Source organism: Loxodonta africana, chromosome 5 (genome assembly GCF_030014295.1).
Source record: "Loxodonta africana isolate mLoxAfr1 chromosome 5, mLoxAfr1.hap2, whole genome shotgun sequence".
NCBI lineage: Eukaryota > Metazoa > Chordata > Mammalia > Proboscidea > Elephantidae > Loxodonta > Loxodonta africana.
The window spans coordinates 49,178,431-49,202,258 of NC_087346.1; the positions used below are offsets into that span (position 1 = coordinate 49,178,431).

General features: G+C 36.1%; 1 protein-coding gene across 3 annotated transcripts in view; it reads left to right on the top strand.

The window, feature by feature from the left end:
* Positions 1-23,828, top strand: part of PPP3CA (protein phosphatase 3 catalytic subunit alpha) — a 366,845-nt gene that overhangs the window by 137,450 nt on the left and 205,567 nt on the right. The window lies entirely within an intron of this gene.

A 23,828-nucleotide genomic window follows, 5' to 3' on the forward strand; every position in this document is an offset into this window, starting at 1 on the left:
GAGCGATTATGGTCTATATGTTGTAATGTTTGGGGTGGGACTGAGGGTGGAAAATTTTATAAGAAAGGATATCTGATTTAGTATGGAAATGAATTCTGTCCATTTGAATTATAAGGTAGTTCTCATACATAGAGAGAGAGAGAGAACGGCTCTCTCTCCTACCCTTAAAAAAAGAATGGAACAAAATCTCAAGAGTAAGGCCTGGGATGATTGTTGTTCCCAGTTTAGTTTTTGTTGGTTTTACTGTCCCTGATGGCGGTGGTGCTGGTAGTTAGTGAATATAATGTATCAGAATGAGTAAGGATTTTGACAATGGAGACTTTAAAGATTTTTTAATTCTTTACAGTTCATCCTTACTATTACTTATCATTGAATTAAACAGATAGGAAGTCATATGTATGATTGTGCAAGAGCACTGTTTGGAAAGTTTATTGAATTGAAAGATAAACATTAAAAATGTTAAGCATTTAGTATATTTTAAAACACAGAAATTTTAATATTTATCTTGCAATATTATTCTCCCAACTAACTTTTATTTTTAAGTATAATAATCCCAAATCAAAACAATCCAAACCCGTTGCTTCCAGTCAATTCCGACTCATAGTGACCCTATGACGTTTAATTTTTGCCTAGTGTTATCCAGAAAATATTCCTCTAAAACTAAATCTGTGTTTCATTGGATGTAGAAGATCAATTTCAAGTACCTGTGTGGTCTCACTATTTAGAAAGAACGTTTATCTAACTTACTATTTATTTTTCAGCTTTATTTCATAAGGTTGTCATAAGAATCAAATCAGAGGATGCGTGTTGAAGCACCCAGCACCGTGCCTAACTGTGAGCCCAGTATGTTAAGCCATTCTTTCGCATTTGTTTAGCAGTGCAAATGCCTAGTGGAGTTCTTAGGATTATGTAAAATTGCACCTGGCACAAAGGTACCACTATCACTTGATATAAATCTTCAAGTAATATACACTAACAAAATATTTATTATTCCAAGTTGTTTAATAGTTTGATAAATGATTATGATGATTTAAAGTACTTTCAGAATTGACTTAAAACCTGGTCTTCTAAATTTAAATGCAGATTTATTTATTTATTATTAAATACAGAGGAGTATCTCATAGAAATGAGAAAAATTTAGTAGGGTAGCTCTCTAAAGAAAACAAACAAACAAACAAAAATCAAGGGTTAGTTGGATATCTATTTTAAAATGTATTTTGATAGTGTGCGAAGAGCTCAGACGGAAAAGCTAGAAGGGAGAGCATGTGTGAACTTTAAATTATCCTGGTTACTACGTAGTGACTAAGACACATATTTGCTTCCAGAGGGGAATGTGTTTTGTTCCCTGAGTGGTTAAAAAAAAAAGTTATTCAATAATACAGTTACACATTCAAGAAGCACTGGTAGCGCAGTGGTCAAATGCTTGCTCACGTACTAAACCAAGAGTCACCAGTTCGAACCCACGAGCTGCTCCACAGGAGAGACATGTGATAGTTTGCTTCCATAAAAATTACAGCCTTGGAAACCCCGTGGGGCAGTTCTACTCTGTCTTACAGGGTTGCTGCTATGAGTTGGAATCAACTGGATGGCAGTAGCTTTGGTTTGGTTTTTAGGTGGTGCAGTGTAACTGAAAGGTCAGAGGTGGGAGAAAGATGTGGCAGCCTGCTTCTGTAAATATTTACAGCCTAAGAAATCATATGGGCAGTTCTACCCTGTCCTAGAGGGTCACCATGAGTCAGAATAGACTGGATGGCAATGTATTTTTTTTTTTTTGGTTACACATTATTTTTGTGCGGTAAATATGTTTCTGAGTTGTAAATGTTATTGCATACTATAATGCATTCAATCTGGTAGTATGCAGTTGAAACGTTTTCTTATATATTCATTTTTCTTAGCAAATGAGCATAACACTGAAGTTTTTATTTGGAATTATAGTTTTTTCCTGTATCTATGATGGGGAGCCGATTTTTCCTTGAAACAAGTATGACTTTTCTTTGAAACGAACTATCTATCATACTGATATTATGACCTAGACTATGTCAGATCTGACAGAGTTAAAAGTCTTTAGCACTGATTTTACTAAGCACATTAATATGAACAGACATGTAATTGAGGCAGGTGTATATTTCATGTCATTCCATAGAAGTCCTCAAAAGAGCCATTATAGTATGATTTTTCTTTAAAATGGTCTTTGCGTCATCTTTCTATCAGAGCATTTCACATCCTTTACGATTCACAGTTAGAATTAGTGCTTTCTACCATTTAGTGACTAATGGAAAATGTATATGAACCCTTGAATATATAGAAGGAAATTATTTCATAGGAGGAAATTGGAAGGCTTTCTCTTATCAAATTATAAATGATTTTATTTTAGAGTCATTCAGGTCTATTTGACATCATTTTTGATAATAAAAACTTCATGTTCACTGGAATTTACTGTTTCTTTTATGAGACTGCTGTGGAGAGATTTGGAATAGAGCAACTAAGCTTTTTCTTGGTTTAATTTAAGTAGGATAACTGTTTAAATAAAATCACAAAAGGAATTTAAGGCAAAGGTAGTCATTTGGGCTTAGCCCAAATTTTATAACACAAACTTTAAGGTAAAACTATACATTTATCAAACATATTGAAGTGGTCTGCCATAATTTAATATGAATAGATAGTTTAACCTTTACGTGTATGTGAGTGTATATATGAGTTATTGGTAAAGAATGTACAAATTGGCTATTAGATAACAGATATTATTCTCATGGGAATTGGGAAAGTAAAATAACCAAAAATGTTTAGTTTTTGAAGTGATAGGTAAGAAGAATAATTAAACCAGGAAAAAAAAAGTTTCCATAGTGCCAACTGTACCCAGATAAGTGTCCTTTTCCTTAAGCATCAGACAAGCTAGATTTAAAAAAAAAAAAAAAATTATTTGATCTCCAGCAGAGAAACATCAGTAGTTCTGTTCAATAATATCTAGTGTTAATACTGTCTGTTTAAAAGATTATGTTTTAATGTGATTATAAGAAAATGGTCCAAAATGGAAATAGAAATGTTTCTGGTGTAAAAAGAATAGGTAAAGCCTCCCTTTCTCCTTTGACTATTATGTTACCTTACCGTATCCACTGCCGTCAAGCCTGTTCTGAAGCACAGCCACCTATTATGTTAGCAAGTAATAATGATAATCAAAAAACATGTTATCAAGTAATTGTAAAAAATGAATTCCGAAAATTTAAAAGTCTGCAGTAAAATTAGGTTACTAAGTCATCTTATTTCTTTTATGATGAAAATATCCGTGTGTATTTGTAATCTTTACTATGGAAGTGGCAGTGAAAAAAAAATTTTTTTTCCTCAGTGTGATCATCTGTTTTATATTTAATTGGAACAAATCTCCTCCAGTTTTATGATTATAATGATGACATGGCATGCAAGAAACCAGAGCATGTTAATCAAACCTTATGATTATGTATTTAACTTCATGGAAAATGATCATTTAGGGATGTTCAGTAATATTTGTTTGGCTACATTATATGTAAAGTTAATTCCATTCGTAATGCTAAAAAGTTATGCATTTGTGTATCTTGTTAGTGAAGGAAATTTGGAAATCTTTTGATACTGAGTTTCAATTTTCTCATTTCTTCTGCAGTGTAAACAATATACTTAGAAAATCAATCTGCATTGTTATATGGAATATAATTTGTTAGCTGGTCTCTCCCAAGATGACAGTACTGAAGACTGGAAATGTGTGCTGAATATTCATTTCATCCTAGGTGTTGGCTGCTTTTAAGATTGCTTTAATTTAAACAAAAGTAGAATTTCTAGGAATAAAGATTTTATTGTCTACCACAGATGGTTAAAAACATTATGATTTAATATCCTTTTTGAAATAATTTATAAGTGACATTTCAGGAAGACTGGTCTCCTGAAAGCTAGATGAAACAAAGATTGTTTCATCTACTTTAGTTTAATTTTCAGCTTTTATTATCACAATCTGTTATCCAGACTTTCTGGATCCATGGAGGCTGAATGAACCCCTAAAACTATTGCCCTGAGATAATCTTTAAACCTAAACCAGAAATATCCCCTGAAGTCTTAAAACCAAACAATAGGTTAGCTTAACTAATAAAGAATGTCTGCCTTGAGCATTATGCTCTTTTAAGAACTATCTATATGGGATCAAACTGACAACAGCAACTGGCAAGAGATTAGATATAGGAACCTTAGCGGGCAGTGTTAATGGGGGTGGAACAACTCAGAAAAGAGGGTGAGAATGGTTGCACAACTTGAAGAATATAATCATTGTCACTGAATTGTACATGTGGAAACTTAAATTGGTGTATGTTTTTGTTGAGCATACTCTCGAACAACAAAAAATAAATTATTAAAAATATAGTAGAGGTTTACTTTTAACTGTATCTCTGCTTATCAGCAGTGTTCATCATACTGTAGCATGTTCTGATTGCAAGGAGAGAAAAAGATTTTATTAATTTTTTTGCATATATTTTGTTCGTGCGTGGGTAGGGTCTTCTGTATATTAGAAGAAGAATCTGAGTATAAAATGTTGATGATGTCCTGAGAAAGTCTGAGTTGAAAATGTCACAAATAAACCTAATGACCATTATCGAGGCAATAATGGTAGATTTTACTGAAAATAAGGTCAGTAATATCCTATGCATTTTTTAAATCACCCATTTTACTTATAGCTTTAAAAAATATCTTGTTGGGATTTTATGCATTTTTATTAAGATCTGGGTTGTAACTGCCGTTTACATGAGTTTTTGTCACTAATTTAGGTATGTTTGAAATTATTTTTCTTATGGTGACATTTGTCCTAATTTATTTTGTCTTTATTCTATGAACACACACTATTAATAGATTTTCAGATTATTCTTTAAATATTATACTTTCCAGATGTATTGATGACATATTTAGGAAACTCTTGAGCACCAAGTGATCAAATTGTAGCATACCAGACTTTGGCGGTTAGGAGGAGAACCCCAATTTAACTGTTCCATTTTCCTCCACTTCTTACACCCTGCAGCAAAGCAGATATTTTAACACTGATTCCACGACACCTAGCTCAGTGTCTGACACATAACTGGCACTTAACAAATGCCTTTGAAAGGAATGAACAAACACAGATCTTTAGCAGATGTTCTCAAAAGGACCATGTGTTTATTTGTGATAGGAAGGGTATGTGGATGGCCAGTAAAAACTGTGGGAGACAATATAGTGGTAGAGAACATTCTTCCCTTGGTTGTTGCTTCCATCTAACTTGGGGCTTTTTAAAAAATTGTATATTTCTGCTCAGTTCAGCCCTCACAGCCTGTCACTTTTTCCTTCATATCTGTTTACTCCCTTAGGTTTCTGTTTCTTTTTCCCAGAGAGCAGTTTGTTTTAGTTTATCCTTACCACTGAAATATTCTCATTATTTTTGTTCCTATCTTACATGGATATTGGATGAGCTGTGTGTTTTCCGTTGTTACACACTATTTTTCCCTTTGTTTTCTCTAAATGAATTGTTTCTAGAAAGGAATTTAAAGTGTGAGTAATTATTATTCAGCTTTCCTAGGATTTGTGAAAACAGAAGTTGACCTTATACGGTGAAGAGCTATGGGAAAACTTGGGTGTAACAAAAAAGAAAAAAAAAATGTGAAGGGAAAATAATTCAACAATGAGGCTGGGAGAGTAAGCTTCTTTTTTCCCCACATTTTTAACTATTAAAAAAAATGAGTTATTCAATAAAATAATGCACTTCTTAAGGATTTTTTCTTAGAGTAGTTAATTTTAGCAAAATAATAGTTGATAGTGAAGATTGACCACCTTATGATTCAACGCAGGCTTTGCTGAGGGTAGAATCTTGTTCTTTTTTGTAGGGCATTAATTCCTATTCCATTAATTCTGAGACGGAAAACTTCATTGCTCCACTCAATAGCTCCTTCTCCTCTTCCTCCTCTGTTTTCTTTTTCTTCCACGTACTTTCTCTGTCATTTTCTCCCCTTTTCCTTCCACCAGTGTTTATTATGAACCTGCTCCTTGCTGGGCTCCTCTCCAGGACAGAGTGGCTCACCCTCAACCTCCACAAAATGGAGAGTACTAATAGAATCATTACATTTCTTTTCTTTTCCCACCTTGACAAACAGATCCTTTATTCAGACATACTAACCAAAGGGTCAGCAGTTCGAATCTGCCAGGCACTCCTTGGAAACTCTATGGGACAGTTCTACTCTGCCCCATATGGTCGCTATGAGTCGGAATCGACTTGACAGCACTGGGTTGGTTGGGTTAGATCCTTTTAGCGTCACTCAGGACCTCTGGCTAGGCTCTATCCACCCCATGCGTGAAGCAGAAAAAAGCACAGGGCTTGACAAGTTCAGTGGGGGCTGGATTTCAATCTCAGCTTCTGCCTCATCTGGACGCTTTTGTTCAATACCTGCACTGTACAGCTGAGACAGTGGCCCTGGCCTTAACCTTGATTTCTGTTTTTAAAAGAGTTTCTGCAAAAACTGTAGGTCTAAGGACGCCATGGGATTTGTTAAACAGGTGAAATGACTGTATATCAGAAGTGAGTACTTGAAACTCTTATGTGGCTTGTAATTTCAAAATGGGTCTCCAGACTATTAGCACCATTCCCCTCATTTTACAGATAAAATCGAGGAGTTGAGAAGTGAAGCGAGAGGCCCAGGCTTTGTAGCAGATTAATTGCTGAGCCCTATGTGAATCTCTACCTGCTAACTTGAGGACCAATAAAAGTTAACACCCCACTGTTAGGCTCACTCAGCCTGTAGACAAAATGAGATTTAATAGTCTAAAAATTGAGTATGTTTCTGCAAGTTATTTAGAACGCTAATTTTATTAAAGATTAGACAGCCCAATATTAGTGTAAAGAATTGAAACCAGATGTACCTGGGTATGCGTCCAAATATTGCCACTAAATATTATAGTGAACTTGGATAGGTATTTAACCTCTTTTCCTTAATCTGTCAATTGAGGACAATAAATGATTGTGGTAGAGCCAGGTCTCAAATCCAAATATTCAAAACTCTTGATAGCAGAATAAAGTGCTCTAGGGATAAATGAAATATGTAGAGAATGTCCAGCCTCAATTACTCAGTAGTATAGCCTTTTCAAGAAATTTTAGAAAAGCTTCTATGAGTTAGTACCACTTAATTGATTCGCTCTCCAAAATAGCATCCTTTACTTATATTTTTGGAATATTGTTATTTTTCCTGATGGCTAATTTTTTAGAAAAGGTTTTAGGAAAGGGAATCTTCAGTACTTTGTTTTTCAAAATGCCTTCTGATATGATGTACCAGAGAAGTCTGTGATGATTTTTTTTAATTCTAATAAGTAGGTTGTTATAATTTATGGAATTTTTTGGTAGAAATGGAGCAGTTTCTAGCAAGTAGTTTTGAAGGACTCAAATGTTGTTAGAATAAGGGCCACAATCTCATCATTAGCTGTGAAATACCATTTATAGCACCATGACTGGGAAGAGTAAAGAAAAGTCAGTGTTCAGAAAAGTGTAATTATGCTCATTTGTTATTACCAGTATTTCCTTAATTTGGAACAGTGCCATTCACTCTACAAATGAGAGGAAATGGCCTCAAACATAGCAACAATTGTGAGGATGGCACGTGACCGGGCAGTGTTTCGTTCTGTTGCACATAGGGTTGTTGTGAGTCAGAACCAACTCGACGACACCTAACAACACAAGTTTAATTTGGAAACCATATTAGTATTTTTCCTTGCATTGTGTAATGACTAAATGTTTTCAAATGTGAAATCATATATAATTTTGTACAATTTACTGATAGTGAAATGTCTTTCCTTTGCATTGTATGTAGGCCTGCCAAAAAAATTCACCTCAAAAAGCATCTTAATTCTTAGATTCTTCTATTAGATGTTCGTTCTTGGCTCAGAAGTTCAAAACTTAGGGGTGTTTTAAGTTAAGCCAGATACTTGTTTAATAGGAGTTGCCCTAAATTTGATGGTGAGGCGTTCTGTCATCTACTGAATATCTTATAATTAACATTTTCCCACTGCTTAGTGCTGCTCTTGTTCAGCTTGAGACTGACTCACAACTTTACTCTTGAACTGCTACTTCATGCTTCTAAATCTTGGCTAAATAGCGTGTATTCTTATACTATAAAGTATATGGCATATTTAAAATAGCTTATTGGTGTTTTAGAATTTTTAAAAAAAAAAAAAATTTTTTTTTTTTTTTTTTATTGGTGTTTTAGAATAGATTCAGTGTACCAGCAATACAAGATTCCTTCTGGAGCAAATTGTATTAGCTTTATTGAATTAGGAATTTTAAAAATGCTTAAGTGAAAACAACTGAAGATTAGTGTTATTTAGTTAAAAGGCACATTTTAACTTGTGCTGTAACGAATTAAGTAGAAATTATGTTTTGCTTAATAGGTAGCTGGGTGGTTAATAGGTGATATGGTACAAGAAAAAATACACAATAGAGAAAACAAATACTTGATTCCTTTTCTAATATTTGAAATGAGGAATTTGGCAACGTGTATTAATTAAAGCATCCTCTGTCTTGATATTAACCTTGTTCAGTTATAGAAGTGTTCCTTAGAAAGCGAAAACTATTTAACACTTGATTACTATTAGAGTGAATAAATTGTGTTCTTCTAACATTTTTCTGATGCATTTTGACTCAGGAATTGTCTTAATTTAAAGGAAAACAAGAGAAGTGACTGGGAAGAAAATCGATACGGCTAATTATAAGCCTGTGTCTGAGAAGTGTGTCACTGATTTTGGATTTCTGTGCAGTCAGAGCTTATCAAAATGAGACTTTCATGACAGAATTTGGCCCTTTACATTTGATAACCTGGTTATTGTAGTAAGGAGACTCTCGGTGGTGCAAGCGGTTAACACTCTCTGTTGCTTATTGGTCCAGTTGTGAGGATTTTTGTTGTCTTTATGTCGAGGTGTAATCCATACTGAAGGAGGTGGTCTTTGATCTTCATCAGTAAGTGCTTCAAGTCCTCTTCACTTTCAGCAAGCAAGGTTGTGTTATCTGCATAATGCAGGTTGTTAATGAGTCTTCCTCCAATTCTTATGCTGTGTTCTTCTTCATGTAGTCCAGCTTCTCAGATTATTTGTGCAGCCTACAGATGGAGTAAGTATGGTGAAATGATACAATCCTGATGCACCCCTTTTCTGATTTTAAACCATGCAGTATCCCCTTGCTTTGTTTGAATAACTAACTGCCTCTTAGTCTATGTACAGGTTCTACATGAACACAATTAAGTGTTCTAGGAATTCCCACTCTTCCCAATGTTATCCCTAATTTGTTATGATCCACACAGTTGAATGCTTTTGCTTAGTGAATAAAACACAGATAAACATCTTTCTGGTGTTCTCTTCTTTCAGCAAAGATCCATATAACATCAGCAGTGATTTCCCTCATTTCAAAAAAAAAAAAAAAATTTTTTTTTTTTTTCTCAATCTGGCTTGATTTTCTGGCAGTTCCCTGTCAAACTGCTGCAACTGCTGTTGAATTCTCTTCAGCAAAATTTGACTTGGGTGTGTTATTAATGATACTGTTTGATAATTTCTGCATTCTGTTGGATCACCTTTCTTTGGAATGGGCACAAATATGGATCTCTTCAGGTCGGTTTGCCAGGTAGTTGTCCAAATTTCATGGCATAGACGAGTGAGCATTTTCAGCATTGCGTCTTTTTGTTGAAACATCTCAGTTGGTATTCTGTCTATTTCTGCAGCCTTGCTTGTTGCCAGTGCCTTCGGTGCAGCTTGGACTTCTTCCTTCAGTACCATTAGTTCTTGATCATATGCTGTCTCCTGAAATGGTTGACCATCGACCAGTTCTCTTTGGTACAGTGACTATGTATTCCTTCCATCTTCTTTTGATGCTTCCTGCATTCATTGTTCAATATTTTGTCCATAGAATCCTTCAATATTGCAACTCAAGGCTTGAATTTTTTTCTTCACTTCTTTCTGGTTGAGAAATGCTGAGCATGTTCTTCCCTTTTCATTTTTGAACTCCAAGTCTTTTCACATTTCATTATAATACTTTACTTTGTCTTCTCAAGCTGCCCTTTGAAATCTATTCAGCAGTTTTACTTCATCATTTCTTCCATTTGCTTTAGCCGCTCTGCTTTCAAGAACAAGTTTCAGAGTCTCTTCTGATATCCATTTTGGTCTTTTCTTTCTTTCCTGTTTTTTTAATGGGTTTCTGCTTTCTCCGTGTATGATGTCTTTGATGTTATCCCACATCTTGTCTGGTCTTCGATCATTAGTGTTCATACATCAAATATGTTATTGAGATGGTCTCTAGATTCAGGTGGAATGTACTCACTGGTGGTGTTTTGGCTCTCATATACTTGTTTTAATTTTCTTCAGCTTCAACTTGAACTTGCATATGAGCAATTGATGGTCTGTCCTGCTGTCTGCCCCGAGCCTTGTTCTGACTGATGATACTGACCTTCCCCATCATCTCTTTCCACAGGCACAGTTGATTTGATTCCTCTGTATGCCATCTGGTGAGGTCCATGTGTATAGTTGCCATTTATGTTGTTTAAAAAACGTATTTACAATAAATAAGTCATTGATGTTGAAAATTCTATCATGACATGTCTAGCAGCATTTTATCACTGAAGCCGTGTTTTCCCACTACTGTTCTTTCTTTGTTTCCAATTTTCGCAGTCCAGTCACCAGTAATTATCAATGTACCTTGATTGCATGTTCGATCAATTTCAGACTGCAGTACTTGGTAAAAATCTTCAGTTTCTTCATCTTTTGCATTAGTGGTTGATGTGAAAATTTGAGTGATAGTCTTATTAAGTTAAGTGGTCTTTCTTGTATCTTATTACTGACAGTGTTGTACATCAGGATAGATTTTGAAATGTTTTTAATGATGAGTGTGACATCATTCCTCTTGTTCAGGGAATCCAAAGAATTAAGTGTACACTATAGATGTTTGCCATTAGTTATCTATTGGTCATTGAATGAGTTACCTCTTATTTAAAGAGAGAGTGTAGCAGTGATTAAAAGAACAACTCCAGATCCAGGGGTCCTGGTGTGAGCCCCGCCTTCCCATAATATTTGCTGTGTGAAGTTGGTAAAGTCATTTAATTTCTTTATTCCTGACTTATCTCGTATGAGAAATAGAGAAAATAATAATACCCAAATCACAGGGCTGTGAAGAGTCAATGAGGTAATGTAAAGTGTTTAGAATAGTGTCTGGTGCGTACTAAGTGCTATGCAAGTGTTAGTGGTTACTATTTGTCATCACCACCATCGTTATCATCCATTACTACTCTTATTCTTTTTGGCCTCAATTTTGTGTAGTGAACTAGCAGTGAAATTAAATGATATTTTTTGAGCGTAATTTCAGATTTGTGTACGTTTGTTAAGCTCAGCAAAGTGCATTTTTATTTATGTTACTTCATAACACAGAACTCTTCTAATAATTGTCTGGTATCTTCTGAGTATAAGAGTATTAAAATTAACACAGGCAGCAAGTGCTTTGTATTTTAAGTTTAAAGAGAGAAATACGATTTTTGGTGATCAAAGGATGTTTTAATAGTTATTTTGTGCTCGAGGATGTGTAGAATTCAGATGAAAAGTAGGCTTTAGGTCTTTTGAGACATTATGTATTTGAATAAGGGTGGTTAGGAAGTTGCCTGATCAAGAAGGTAAGCAAGGAATTTGTTAATCATATGGGATATGTATGAAGTATTTAATATGCGTAATAATCCAAGCACTTTACAAATATTAGTTTATTATTCATTAATTTATGAATGAGGAAACTACTCACAGTTGTTCAGGTTGGGGTTTAAAACCAGGTATTCTGGTTTCCAGATTCATGCTTTTAACCCCTTCACCTTACTTACTCTGTAAGGCTTGAAGAAAGATACAAAAATACTTGGGGTGCTGAACAGTTGGGTGTGGATAACTCACAGGGTAGATTACGGGGAGATGGCTGGGGGACTGGAGAAATAGTCTGGTTATTATTGTAATAATCCAGGCAAGAGTGTAATTGAGGAACTAGACTAAAATCATAGCTGTGGCAATGATAAAGAAGGCCTGATGGAGTAGACATTAGCCTATTTGGTTCCAGGACGCTTTTGAGAAAATCTGTTAAAGTATGATCTTTCTCCCCAGAGATTTGTGCAACACACAGAATTGCCACAGAATTTCACAAATTCTTTCATTTATTTTTTTGTTTTGATGCTGCATGTAGGTTGCTTTTTCTCCTTTGTAGTAATTGTATATTTTCATAAAAGCCTGCAATTTTTTTTTAGTTTGTGTTTGTCTTGATGTTCTATGTGTTTTATTTTAGTAATTGTATTTTCTGATATTTTACTTTCTTTAAGTAAATGCCTGCTCTAATTTAAGTACATACCTCTAACATTGCTATTCTAGATTTTTTTTTAAATATGATTGTGGAACATTCTTGATGACTTAGTTAACTTTGTGTCTTCAGTGTAGGAATGTATATAAATGAATGATTGCAGTGAGATTTTCTGCATTTTTTCTTCCTTTGTCGCTTGAGTACAAAAACGGTTGTAGACCTTGTGGTCAGTAGATAGTTTTCTTTAGTCACCTATATCGCTATGATTGTTCCTAACTAGCCTATTTGAATAGCTATATCTGAGATGAAGAGATTATTTATATATATAAAAAAAAGAATGATTGGTCCAATTTCCAAATTGCAATTGAAATGACCTCTCATGAAGAATGAAATGCAACATTCTGGCTTTGCTTTGAGGACATACTTTTTTTGTCTCTAGAGCATGGAAACCCTCAGAGTCATTAAAGCTTGGAGGTAAGGGAGTTCAGAAGAGGTTGGGTAGCTGATTGCTGTTTGTTTTGTTTATCATGTGGTGTGAGAGTAATAATTGGGTCCCCTTTGGCTATGTGGGGAGTCAGCATTGCTGATACCTTTGGGAATTTTCTCTAGTAAAACTCACATGCTATTCAGGATTTTGGCTTGACTTTTTTTTTTTTTCTTTTCTGTTTTGAATGCTACCTATCTTGGCACTTTGGTGAACTAAGCTCAAATTTATCTTAGTCAAGTCATAAAAGTCAATTATTTTCTTTCTTTCTTTATACTTTTTAGTTTTCCCTGAATTTTCACTGTACTTCAGACTGAGAGCTTCACTGTGAAACTATAAATTATATTTCTGTAATGCTAATTACAAATGTAAATAGTCTCAAGAATCAAGATGTTATTGACGAGTCAGTTTTGAGGAAGGAGAGTAGAAAAAAACATTTCAGAGGTTCTAGATTTTCTCAGACTTTAGATTTATGAAGGTAAGTTGCTTTTGGTTAGTTTGCTTTTATGTAATGGGTAGAATCTTTTTGAGTTTTTTTTTTTTTTTAACCCCCCTCAAATACTTAATGAATGCATGGACCCTACATATCAGTTTTAAAAATATACTGATATATAAAAACCAATTGCTGTTAAGTTGATTCCAATTCATGGTGACCTCATGTGTGTCAGAGTAGAACTGCACTCAATAGAGTTTTCAATGGCTGATTTTTTTGGAAGTAGAGCACCAGGCCTTTCTTCCAAGGTGCTTCTGGGTGGATTCAAACCTCCAACCTTTCAGTTAACAGCCACGTGTGTAAACCATTTGTACTACCCAGGGACTCCTCTTGATATATGGGGTATATATGTTTTGAGTTTCATTATGAATGGCTGGATTCACTTTTTTGGAAATTGAGGAGCTTTTCCTGATTTGAATTCTATTCTAAAAAATAATTGACAATGTATATAAACCTTCATTTATATGCCATAATCAGGGAAGGAGATGTTTCATTGAAGGAGAAATTATCACATAACTGAGACATATTTCTTTTGAACATGAAATCATCTAAAATTGTATTTAAGTGAAAGTATCTAAATTGTGTTATACCTTTCTCTTTCTTTGTAACAGACTGTATGATCTGGTAATCTGGGGTAAGAGATGGTTAAGAAGTGTAGAATGTTTATGCTCTGATATCCCCTAGGGCTTTCGTGGAATATAGAACTGTTAAAATTTATGCTCGATAATGCCAGGCCGCCATGCTTTTCTATTGCGTATGGTGAGAATGGCTCCATTCCATTCCCGTGGAGTGACAGACATAGATTTTGTGATGAAGAGTCTCATCCCTGCTCTATTTTTGGTTCATGTAGGTATATGACTGAACTTCGGTTTAGTGAGGACAATGGGAACTACACCCCTGAATAAACAAAGCATTATCTTGCACCAGGGGACTTAAACAAACAAACACAACTCCATTGTTAGAGTTAATGTGTACTATCACAGGTTGATGTGTGTGTGTGTGTTTGATTACTTTTCCTTGAACATAACCTCTATCTTACATATTTATTTACCTGTCAGTAGTTCTACATTTAGTCATGATTATTTCTTGAGTAAGAATTGTAAGCTAATGAATGAAAGATTTTAAATGACGTGGGAATAAAAAATACTATATTTATAATCTGCCAGTTGCAAACTCTCCACGTGTAACTTGAAAGCACTCGGTGCTGCCTCCGTGGCTCACTGTGATTTCTAAATGACTACCTCTGACCTGCAGAGTAAAAAATTTATGGAACTGAAGTTTTTTGAATGTTGTAGGGGACCATAAGCAAAGTCATGTAGCATGGGAATTAACATTGTTCTGTTTGCCATTCTTAATGTATTAAGAATGAGCTAGATAACCTAGTTTTATGACTTGTGACAGCTGCATTTCACAGTAAATTTTTCTTTTGTGTCCACTAGTAAGAGTTGGATTTGCTCTGACTGCTAGCTGATAGCTTGTCATGCAGGCATTAAAACGAAGGGAAAAGAGTGCTTTCTCCTCCTGAACTACTCCTGACACTTCGAGATGCTGAGATAGTGTCAGTCTATTTATTAAGTCTCAGATATTGGAAGTTTAACAATTAAAAGTTTTTTTTTTTTAATTGAAGTATACGTCGATAAAGTATATTACTAGCATTCATATAAACTAGGAAAAAGCTGTTCATTTTAAAGGACATATTTGAACTGCTTTATTAACTTAAAAACACGGAAGCAAATATCATAAAAAACCAAAAACCAAACCCATTGCCGTCGAGTTGATTCCGACTCATAGCCACCCTATAGGACAGAATAGAACTGCCCCATACGGTTTCCAAGGAGCACCTTATGGATTTGAACCACTTACCTTTTGGTTAGCAGCCGTACCTCTTAACCACTATGCTACCAGGGTTTCCGCAAGTATCATATCAATGTAATATTATTTTTGTTGTTACTGGGTCAGTTTTACATCACAGATAACAGATTTTATTGGCAATTCTGTATTCACAAGTGGGAGTAAAAACATTATTACTTGAGAACTATTTCAGTGGTTTTCCTCCTCCCTTTTGAGTTTCTGCCTGTTGCAGACTTTTGACCATGTCTTTCTGTTTCATGTTGGGTATGGGCCCCTCAGCTTCCTCTCCACCATCTGGCATCCATGGGTGCTTTCCTATAAGGGGTACTTTAAGAGACATTTACTAAATAAAGGTTTCAGTTTCCGAGTTATTTTGACTGTTGACTATCCTTTCTATAATTACACACTTTTAGATCTGAACAGACCTTTTTTTTTTTTTTTCCTATTCCCTCTTCTTAAGACTGCTACTACTACTACAGCAATTTTACTAAAATTATGAGCAGGGAAGAAAAAAATGAGTCGTTCGTTCATTCAGAAAGACACTGAATATTGAATATCAAATGCTAGGATGCTGGGTAGACACATAATGAAACTTGATTGTTAATCTTTCTACTTAATTATTCTGATGTTTGTTGAGTGGTGATTGTCTCAGCTGAGTGATGCTGGTGTTCCCTGTAAATCTGCAACGGGCTCTATAATCACAGTGATCTGTTTCCTTAGTTATTTGTGTATTCTTTTGTAATAGAAAATATGCTGTATGCAGCAAAAGCTGTGAGAGCTGGAACTCGACGGGACTACCTTAGTTTTCCGAGTCTTGCAAGTTTTCTGCCTTTTACCGAACGCAGCCTTGCCACTTTTCTGTTGCTCATTTTAGTGGGAAATATTTGAGTTTTTCTTCTCTGACAGGTTTCTGCCTTCCACACATCCTGGCTTTCACAGGTTTTACTGTATATGGGGAAAATATTAAGAGTGGCTCTTTTTGGAGGAAGGGATTCAGTCTGTTGCAGCTTTATTATGAAATTACCTACTTTCCATTTGATAAGAAATGCACGTTTGATTTTAAATTGAAATTGAGTCCATTTTTAAGATGAATGAATTTGAAAATGAATGATTTATCACAAATGAAAAGTTTGAGAGAATAATATTCTAAAACATTCCAATTTTTAAGTAGGTGAATGAAGGTTATGATTTGGGAACATCCACGTTTGAGGTGCTGAGAACTGTGATCTCCTGCATGCCTCTGTCTTATTCACATGAGTGGATAGTTTTTATAAATGGCCGATCAGATAGAGTGGGTGAGAGAGCAGGTCTGGTCAGCAGAGTGAAACAGCGTAAGCATTACTGCAATGTACAGAGCCCCGAGGGCTGATGTTTCTCTACAACCTGCTCTAGAGCCCACAGGGAGTAGGGAGGACGGGGGGTGGGGGGGGAATTAAACGCAAACTTGGGAACTTAGCCCCTTCCCTTGGTCCTCTGGAGGCTGACTCTGAGGCACAATATTTCGATCTTTGCTTCACTGTAGCACACAGATATAAGGTGCTGCAGGCCAAATTTACTATTTCTTCAATGATTACCTTTATATGCTAAAGCAGTCATATGGCAACATCCTTAAATTGCCACCTAGGGCTTACATTAGACCAGACCAGACGTGTTGATTTGGACTTATAATGACCCTAAAAGACGGAGTAGAACTGCCTCATGGGGTTCCAAGGAGTGGCTGGTAGGTTTGAGCTGTCGACCTTTTGATTAGCAGCCAAGCTCTTAACCACGGTGCCATGAGGGCTCTAGGGCTTATGTTACTCAGTATCAAATGGGACGTAGATTTGCCATTTTATCAAGATCCTGTCAAAGAAGAGAAAGCCTATTAATTAAAAATATAGATATTCTGATGCCTGTAGGTGTTTTAACCACAGAGAATGGGGATGGTGGGTGGGCGCGTGGGCATAGACGATGCATAGGCATCTATGGTTTGATGATGAATGTGAAAGGAATGAGCTTTGTGTGGGGATAGATGGATCTTTTTTTATAATAACTGACAAGTTTAGTATTAAGCACTAAGAAGGAAAATAGATTATGCAGGGTTATTTTTAACACAGAGGTTTCTAAGAAGTTTATGTTTATTAAAGAATTTCTAATAGTTCAGCTCCAGTATAGGTAAAATCTTTAGTTATATTTCATTTCTTAGACTATAGATATAAGGCATTTCTAAATGGTAAAGTGTGTCTTGGGTTAAAGTTTTATAATCCCTGGGTACTCACCATTTCTGAGGGATAATTGTCATGTTCAAAGGGACTTACTCACTTGGGAAATAAATTTTACTTGTCTTGAAGTGTCTACCCTTGTTTGTTTCTTGATTTTGATCTTCCCCTATGACATAATTCTCTGGAGGTAAAGAGAAAATGTTCAAGGCAAAAAAACAAAAAATAAAAAACCCCTTCTTAAATTCAGCCCAGTGAGCTAAGTCTTATGCGTTACTGAAATGCTGCTGTTACTGTAAGTACCACTTGCTGAAAATATTGCTGTAATTGCTTCATCTAGTACTGAAATTCAATATCGTTGGGATACTGTCTAGTGTAACTGAATATTGTTGACTCTATTCTTTAAATTAAAAACAAAAAGAAAACTATGTGTGCCCACATAAATAATGTACACACACATATAACATGTGGAAATGACAAAATTCTGTAAAAAAGTGCTGGCGTAGCATGCCCATTCATACACCGCACATATCTCGTGACATTTCCAAAAGTGAATTTCAGCCTCATTGACCCTCATTCAACAGTCCAAAAATGTTACTTTTGATCATATTTTTGTAATAAAGGTGTAAGCATTGGTCAAGAAGTCACAGATCAAGTTTGGTTAGTACCCCAGTAATCGGAAAATAAACAACTGAAACTGCATTTTTTTTTCTGTTAATTTAAGTGGATAATTATATTCCTGTTGCTTTTGAGTCATCAGTCAGAACCTTGAACCTACTGAATGAAGCCTGCCCGTAAATTTCGTGCTATCAGTCGGAAGCATAAACAAAATGAAGTCTGCGCTAGAATAAGTGGCATTGAGTAGCTATCAGTGGGAATCTCGATTCAGTCTGCATTGACATAATTATCACAGTGGTCTTCCAACTCTGGCTTTTAATTGGAGGAGTAGACAAAACAAAAGTGATACAAAATTCTCGGTTCAGCGGTCGAATTCGAAAACCTTATCAGATCATCTTAAGTGAGACCATTAAGCTATGTTAAAAAAAAAAAAAAAACCCACTGCTGTCGAGTTGATTCTGACTTATAGGGCAGAGTAGAACCGCCCCACAGGGTTTCCAAGGAGAGGCTGGTAGATTCTAACTGCTGACCTTCTGGTTAGCAGCTGAGCTCTTAACCACTGCACCGCCAGGGCTCCTTAAGCTATGCTGTTGTTGTTGTTAGGTGCCGTCAAGTCAGTTCTGACTCATAGCAACCCTATGCACAACAGAATAAAACACTGCCCAGTCCTGCGCCACCCTTACAATCGTTGTTATGCTTGAGCTCATTGTTGCAGCCACTGTGTCAATCCACCTCATTGAGGGTCTTCCTCTTTTCAGCTGACCCTGTACTCTGCAGGCATGATGTCCTTCTCCAGGGACTGATCCCTCCTGACAACATGTCCAAAGTATGTAAGACGCAGTCTCACCATCCTTGCCTCTAAGGAACATTCTGGCCACACTTCTTCCAAGACAGATTTGTTTGTTCTTTTGGCAGTCCATGATATATTCAATATTCTTCGCCAACACCACAATTCAAAAGCATCAACTCTTCTTCGGTCTTCCTTATTCACTGTCCAGCTTTCACATGCATATGATGTGATTGAAAATACCATGGCTTGGGTCAGGCACACCTTAGTCTTCAGGGTGACACCTTTGCTCTTCAACACTTTGAAGAGGTCCTTTGCAGCAGATTTGCCCAATGCAATGCATCTTTTGATTTCTTGACTGCTGCTTCCATGTCTGTTGATTGTGGATCCAAGTAAAATGAAATCCTTGACAACTTCAATCTTTTCTCCATTTATCATGATGTTGCTCAATGGTCCAGTTGTTAGGATTTTTGTTTTCTTTTTGTTGAGATGTAATCCAGACTGAAGACTGTGGACTTTGATCTTCATTCGTAAGTGCTTCAAGTCCTCTTCACTTTCAGCAAGCAAGGTTGTGTCATCTGCATAATGCAGGTTGTTAATGAGTCTTCCTACAATCCTGATGCCCTGTTCTTCTTCATATAGTCCAGCTTCTCAGATTATTTGTTCAGCATACGGATTAAATGGGTATGGTGAAAGAATACAACCCTGACACACACCTTTCCTAACTTTAAACCAATCAGTATCCCCTCGTTCTGTCCAAACAACTGCCTCTTGATCTATGTAAAGGTTCCTCATGAGCACAATTAAGTGTTCTGGAATTCCCATTCTTTGCGATGTTATCCATAGTTTGTTATGATCCACACAGTCGAATGCCTTTGCATAGTCAATAAAACACAGGTAAACATCCTTCTGGTATTCTCTGCTTTCAGCCAGTATCCATCTGACATCACCAATGATATCCCTGCTTCCACGTCCTCTTCTGAAACCGGCCTGAATTTCTGGCAGTTCCCTGTCAACATACTGCTGCAGCTGTTTTTGAATGATCTTCAGCAAAATTTTGCTTGCATGTGATATTAATGATATTGTTCTATAATTTCCACATTTGGTTGGATCACCTTTCTTGGGAATAGGCATAAATATGGCTCTCTTCCAGTCAGTTGACCAGGAAGCTGTTTTCCGTATTTCTTGGCATAGACGAGTGAGCACCTCCAGGGTGGCATCTGTTTGTTGAAACATCTCAATTGATATTCCATCAATTCCTGGAGCCTTGTTTATCGCCAATGCCTTCAGAGCAGCTTGGACTTGTTCCTTCAGTACCATCAGTTCCTGATCATATGCCACCTCTTGAAATGGTTGAATGTCGACTAATTCATTTTGGTATAATGACTCTGTGTATTCCTTCCATCTTCTTCTGATGCTTCCTGCGTCATTTAATATTTTCCGCATGGAATCCTTCATTATTGCAACTCGAGGCTTCAATTTTTCTTCAGTTCTTTCAGCTTGAGAAACGCCGATCGTGTTCTTCCCTTTTGGTTTTCCATCTCCAGCTCTTTTCACATGTTATTATAATACTTTGTCTTCTCCAGAGGCCCTTTGAAATCTTCTGTTCAGTTCTTTTACTTCATCATTTCTTTTGCTTTAGCTGCTTGATGCTCAGGAGCAAGTTTCAGAGTCTCCTCTGACATCCATCTTGGTCTTTTCTTTCTTTCCTGTCTTTTCGGTGACCTCTTGATTTCTTCATGGATGATGTCCTTTATGTCATTCCACAACTCGTCTGGTCTTCGGTCACTGGCTATGCTAAGTCTGCCTATTTCATAGTCTAATTATGTCTTACTAGTGCCAATATCTTTGATCAATGATCATAAGCCACCTTAGACATATGCTTACGAGCATATAAAATGACCTTACTTCTTGTACACCTCATATTTGAATTTTGCTATCTCTTTACTAGAACCAGCCAGTTATCGATTATATTGTGCACATTTTTTCAGTTTATAAATCTAAATCTGAGAACTGTTTAGGATCATGGCAGGAATTAAATGCAAATACTACACCAGTGATTTTACACCGAAAGGTGTTGCAAAAGTAGAAGCAACAAGCAACAGAGTGGGAGCAAAAGAGTTCAAGGTTGGAGAGTCATCTATTTCCCAATGGAGAAAGGAGAAGGAGCTGGAGGTTATGAATCTGTGAAAAGGCGCTCATTGTGGGCCCAAAGCCAAATGGCCTGAGTTGGAGAAGGACTTGAAAGAGTGGATTATTTCTCCATGGGAACAAAATCAAGCTGTCTCTGCTGTGACTGGTCAGATCAAAGAAAGCTTCTGGAAAATGAAAGAGGAATCCCAGATTTCAAGTTAGGTTTCACCCGGGTTTCTAAATTCATGAAAAGGAGTGGCCTTTCTCTGAGAGCGAGAACCCCTGTAGGCCAGCAACTTCTGGATGCCTGGGAGCAAAAGATTGTCAACTTTCACAAATTCATCACCAAAGAAATCTCTGAACTCTGTATCTCTGCAACAGATGTAATTAATTTGAATGAGGTTCCAAAGACTTTCGACATTCCAACCACTAGGACTATAGCTGCTTCACGTATGAAAACTGTAGTCATTACAACCACTGTGCCTGAGAGGGCATGCTTCAGTGTCATCCTTGATTGCAGTGGGAGTGGGGTGAAATTAAAGATGATGATGCTTTTCAAGAGAGTTACTGTGCCCTGTGAAAAACTCTCCACCAGTGTGGTTGTTCATTGTAGTAAGAAGGGATGGATGGATTGTGATGTTTTGAAAGTATGAGTATATAAATGTTATAGGGCCAGGCAGAGGGGATTCCTTTCAAAGAAGTGTTTACTAATTTTCTACACCATGGCTACTCACAAAGAAAAAAAATTTTCAAGATTATATTAACTGGTGCCCATATAGCAGTCATACCTGGTAGCCTTACCTGCAAGCTGCTATATCACTATATCTAGTGATATAGCAGTCAACCATCTGTTCCAGACTTTTGTGAGAAGAGAACATGATGAATGGATGCAGTCTGGGATTCATAAGTTCACACCATTAGGACGACTGAAGTGGGCAGCCTTTGTAGAAGTCTGCAAGTGGGTGGCTTCTGCTTGGGGAGGGGGGGAACAAAGCCCAGAAACCATCCATAATGGTTTTAGGAGGGGTGGGATCATGAACCAGCAGAATATCAATGACGAAGATGGAGATGCCAAAGGCAGTGATGATGATGACGTCAGTTCAGAAATCACAGAAGAGCATCTGCAGGCGGCTCTGAGATATTTCAGTGATAAAAGAGATGAGGAATCATATTTTGGAAGGTTCCAGGAGTCAGATGATGGTGATGATAATGAATGAATAAAATGGCCTATTTTAAGATTAAAACACAATTTCTTCTGGTGACTTTTATTTGTTGATTTCAAAGACATTGATTATCAAAAATTATGTTTCAGTTTAAGATTTATGAAACCAACAAAATATAAACAACTTATTCTTGTAGTTTTAGGCCTAGGATCATTTCTTATTTACTAATTTCCAGCTCTTCCTGCATTCATATTTCTTGGTTTCCACTTGACGTCCCATTTCCATCACGAGCCTGTTCAGTCACCATTTGTTGCACTTGGTTTAGGAAAATACCTGCCTTAATTAATTAAATTAAAAAAAGTATGATGCATGCATTTTTGCGTAAAAATACAGTAGACTGTTAGGAAACAACACCCCTTCAATTACGTATTTTCAAAAACTTTAATATTTAATTTTAGCTTAAATATTTAAATAAGTATAATATTTGGTTAAAATTCTTTAAATACTTAGTATCATCTATTTAAAATCCAATAAATATAATTTTGGCCTTATCACATTACATGTCTAAAATGATTTCATTGGCATGGTCCCCATGTTAATTGCTGGACTTGTGTGTATAACTTTTTTATTTTAACAACAACCAAATCAGGTTTTATTTAGTTTTCAGTCATGCTGAAACATTTTGAAATTTTTAAAGACTTATCAAATAATCTTTTATGTTGAATCATTATTACGTAATTCATTATGTAAGCCTTTTGTAATTTTTCCACTAGTTAAAAGAACTTATGAAAACATCAGAGTAGCTTTGTGATAGAACCACATGAGACTACATGCGGAGAGCATTATAGACTGTCACACGTCTGTGTCCTTGAGTCCTTGGACTCAAGAATGCATGGTGGCCAGAGGAGAAGGAGTAGCTACATGCAAAATTGAAAATTATTTTGAAATTCAGATAATAAAAGAAGCCTTGATTATACTGTTCAAATACTCATTTTAACTAATTATTAATCACATATAGTTGGAACAGTAATGATATTAATTAGTATCTGATCTTTATTAAAGAATTGCTTGCAGCACATTTCACATTCAGGTTCAAAAAGTACTGTGTGCAGTATGTATTCTTTATGTAAGTAGCAAGAAAGAAGATTGCTTGTTTTAATAAATGCTTCAAGTACCTAGTAGCCTTTTATTAACATTTTTGTGTTGTTACGTAGAATACCACTGTGCTATATTTGCGTGTAAAATATGTCAGGGAAACTGCCTGAAGTATTCAGTTTACTAATGCAATGATCAGTACACACACTGTGTCTAATAATTGAATACATTTTCAGGTTCAGGATCTGTGTGGCTGTATCCAGAGGGAGTGGCCATAGAGGTCCCCACCAAGGATGGAACAGGTCATCATAGCAGTAGGGAAAATACACCAGTAAATTAATAAATTGGAGTTTTATTTGTAGATCTACTGTGAAGAATTGTTATTTTTTTTTTTAGCTAAGCTTAAGTAGGACGGGATGTTTCTGTTTACAAGATTAATACTCAACCGCACTTGAGACGGGCAAGCATATTTTAATTTGACAGGCATTAATAGGTATAATGAAAGCCAGAGACTTTCATACAAACAAGTGATGAGTGTCCACAGGAGTAGTATACTTAGGACCTTAGTAAATATGTTCCTAGAGTTCTTCTTAGAGGGTGACTGTGGTTAATTTGTAGCTATTTTTCTCAGACAACTTGCTTTGTCTATGTTTGCATACAGACATTATGTACTTAAGGGAA